This window comes from Mauremys mutica, unplaced genomic scaffold (genome assembly GCF_020497125.1).
Source record: "Mauremys mutica isolate MM-2020 ecotype Southern unplaced genomic scaffold, ASM2049712v1 Super-Scaffold_100127, whole genome shotgun sequence".
NCBI lineage: Eukaryota > Metazoa > Chordata > Testudines > Geoemydidae > Mauremys > Mauremys mutica.
The window spans coordinates 1,159,559-1,163,297 of NW_025423275.1; the positions used below are offsets into that span (position 1 = coordinate 1,159,559).

At 51.5% G+C, this 3,739-nt stretch overlaps 1 non-coding gene across 1 annotated transcript; it reads right to left on the reverse strand.

The window, feature by feature from the left end:
* Window positions 1-350: 350 nt before the first annotated feature.
* On the reverse strand, window positions 351-514 carry LOC123359526. Its single transcript, XR_006575874.1, has one exon. It is a non-coding gene; the product is annotated as a U1 spliceosomal RNA (small nuclear RNA).
* Window positions 515-3,739: the final 3,225 nt, after the last annotated feature.

Here is a 3,739-nt window from a genome sequence, read left to right on the forward strand (position 1 = left end):
CAAAGGAGGAAGAGCCCGAGAAGAAGGGCCGGGTAAGAAGCTACAAGCAGGGAAAGGAGCAGAGCAGGCAGGCAGGCAGGTCCCCTTAGAGCCAAGGAAGGCACCGGTCCAAGCCCCCCAAAAGCAGACTAGAGAGCAGATCAGCTGCAAAAGACCAGGGAAAGCCAAGAACACAGAGAGACCCAAGTAAAGTTTCAGAGCTGAGCTTTGCTTACAAGGAGGAACGTGTGACAAAGATACCTAGAAGTACAGGGCCTGTGGAAAAGAGCACTCCCAAAGGCCCAGAATAACAACTGCTTTCCAGTGCACTAAGCCTAAACAGCCCACTGTCAGTTGTTCAAACCAATCAGCAGGGGAGAGCGCGAACGCAGTCCCCCACTACCACAAATTATGCAGTCGAGTTTCCCGCATTTGGGGAAATCGCAGGGGTCAGCACACCCGCAGTGCAATGGATGAGCCTCACCCTGGGAAAACCACCTTCGTGATCATGGTATCTCCCCTGCCAGGTAAGTATGAGTTCCTGCTGCCCGGCCGCCGCCCGCCCTCGCTCGCCCCGCACTTATAACACACGGGGCGGACCACCGCGCCCCCACCGCCGGCCTCGCCCACACCGGCCCCCACTGCCGACAGCTGCCCCGACGCGGCCCCCGGAGACCGTCCCTTCCCCACCCCGAGCTCCCGGTGCCAAAGTCGGGCCCTGCCTGGCAGCCTGCGTCCGCTCCCACGATTCTCTGCTCGCACACAGATCTGCATACCTGCTCACGCGGCTCCGCCCCTCCGCTCGGGCCCCTCCCCCTGCCCGCCCGGGCCGCCGCTCTTGCGTGCTCAGCTCTTTGAGCTCAGATGGGGTGTAGTGCTCAGATCGAGTGGGACAGACCTTAACTTTGCCATGTGAGGGTCATTCTATCCCCATTACCTGGCTTGCTTATTTATACCTATGACTGTCTTTAACTCTTGTATGCGTGATGTACCCTCACTGCTTGCTGAAGGTATCTTGAACTCACCCACAGTATAGCCCACATTGGGGACATTGCACACTGTATAAAAGTTATGTGCTGTCCAATACCCTAAAGTACTAGCATCCCCCTATACTCTGTATGTCACCCCTGATGACCAGTAACTGATGTTACAAACTCTCTGTATTATCTATTCTTAAACATTTTCTAATAAACATTTAAAACTAAAATTGCCCTATACTCTGTATGTCACCCCCGATGACCAATATCTGACGTTTCAACTCTCTGTATCGTTCATTTTCAAATATTTTCTAATAAACTTTTAAATCTTGGCCTATCCAAGGCCGTGATCAAGTGTCTTGATGTTTTTGGTCTTTTGGCCTCGAGATGAAAACCTTGTCTGTGTCTTGGGATCCTTGAGGTAAAAAATTATCTAAGTTGAAGCGGGTCCCGTCCCGGGAAGCCAGGCCATAGGAGAGATGACGTGGCCCACCTGCTGCTAGGGAAAGAGTGCAGCTTGCATTTCGCTTCTCTCTCGCTCTCTCCCCACCGGAAGTTGGTCCAATACAAGAATGACCTCCCCTGCCTTGTCTCACGTCAGTTTCTCCTCAGGGCAGAAGGTCGGGTGTTGTCAGCCACTCTCCAGAAACTGGACGGCCACTCGATCCCTTTTGTTACCTGCCAAGTGAGGCTGAGTGCACTGGCAGGCAGCGCCGTTTGAAGAAGTGGAAGATTGGACAAATGACCAGGGAGGAGTATAAAAATATTGCTCAGGCACGCAGGAGTGAAATCAGGAAGGGCAACTCACGCTTGGAGTTGCAGCTAGCAAGAGCTGTTAAGAGTAACAACAAGAAGGGTTTCTTCAGGGATGTTAGCAACAAGAAGAAAGTCAAGGAAAGTGTGGGCCCCTTACAGAATGAGGGAGGCGACCTTGTGACAGAGGATGTGGAAAAAGCTAATGTACTCAATGCTTCCCCACCCTCCCCCTTCGTGATTTTGTCTTCACGAACAAAATCAGCTCCCAGACTGCTGCTCTGGGCAGCACAGCATGGAGAGGAGGTGACCAGCCCTCTGTGGAGAAAGAAGTGCTTCGGGACTATTTAGAAAAGCTGGGTGAGCACAAATCCATGGGGCCGGATGCGCTGCATCCGAGGGTGCTAAAGGAGTTGGCGGGTGTGATTGCAGAGCCACTGGTCATTATCTTTGAAAATTCATGGCCATTGGGGGAGGTCCCAAATGACTGGGAAAAGGCTAATTCAGTGCCCATCTTTAAAAGAGGGAAGAAAGAAGGAGGATCCGGGGAACTACAGGCCAGTCAGCCTCACCTCAGTCCCTGGAAAAATCATGGAGCAGGTCCTCAAGGAATCAATTCTGAAGCACTTAGAGGAGAGGCAAGTGATCAGGAGCGGTCAGCATGGATTCAGCAAGGGCAAGTCACGCCTGACTAACCTAATTGCCTTCTGTGAGGAGAGAACTGGGTCTGTGGATGAGGGAAAAGCAATGGATGTGTTCTTCCTTGACTTTAGCAAAGTTTTTGATACGGTCTCCCACAGTATTCTTGTCGGCAAGTTCAAGAAGTTTGGGCTGGATGAATGGACTATAAGGTGGACTATAAGCTGGCTAGGTCCTCGGGCTCAACGGGTAGTGATCAATGGCTCCACGTCTAATTGGCAGCCGGTCTCAAGCGGCGTGCCCCAAGGCTCGGTCCTGGGGCCGGTTGTGTACAATATCTTCGTTAAGGATCTGGAGGATGGTGTGGACTGCACTCTCAGCAAGTTTGCAGATGACGCTAAACTGGGAGGAGCGGTCGATACGCTGGAGGGTACGGATAGGCTACAGAGGGACCTAGACAAATTGGAGGATTGGGCCGAAAGAAACCTGATGAGGTTCAACAAGGACAAGTGCCCGGTCCTGCACTTAGGACGGAAGAATCCCGTGCACTGTTGGATGGAGCCATATGGAAATAGGGGGGAGGGGCAGGGGTAGGGCTGGGAGCCAGGACTCCTGGGTTCTCCCCCAGCTCTGGGAGGGGAGGGGGGTTGCGTGGGGGAGGGGCTGGGGTGCCTGCTGCCCTTGCGGCGACCAGCAGAGCCCCCCCCCCCCTGCAGCTTGTCACCCCAGCCAGGCGCTTGGTGCCTGGAGCCGCCCCTGGTTCCCCAACCAGATTGAAACACTGAACTGAGATAAATCAGAAGAGAATAATTATAATACATTCAAATCAAAGTCCCCAAACAGACTAGTATTGGTTTTTCAGCAGAAAATTTTCAGTTTGGGGAATTTTGTTTTCTCAGTCAGACCTTGCCAAGGGAAGCAGGGAGAAAATGTTGGAGTTGCCTCCTTCAGAACAGCTTGGCCTAGACACTAGCTCTGGTTCACTGTTCTGGCCTTGCTCGGGTTGAGGGTATTTTAATAATTTGGGTAGGTCCCAGGGTGTTTGGGGGAGAAGATGAGGATGTTCCCTTTTGAGATAAAAACTAAGAAATACGGGACAAGATAATTTTTTTTTTTTTAGAAATCTGGGATTTAGACATTTTATTTAAAGCAAGGGGGGATCTGAGTTTCTGAGAAGCTTTTTGTTTGCAAGAAGCAACATTATTTGATCTGTCATTGTACCAAAGGGGGAGATGGTTGTCTATAAAGGAGGGGTGAAGACTAAATGCACCTGATAAGAATGGGATTTGAACCCATGCGTGCACAACACAATAGATTAGCAGTCCATCATCTTAACCACTCAACCACCTCATGGAAATGTCAAGAAAAAGACAGGAGGAGAAATCTAAGGC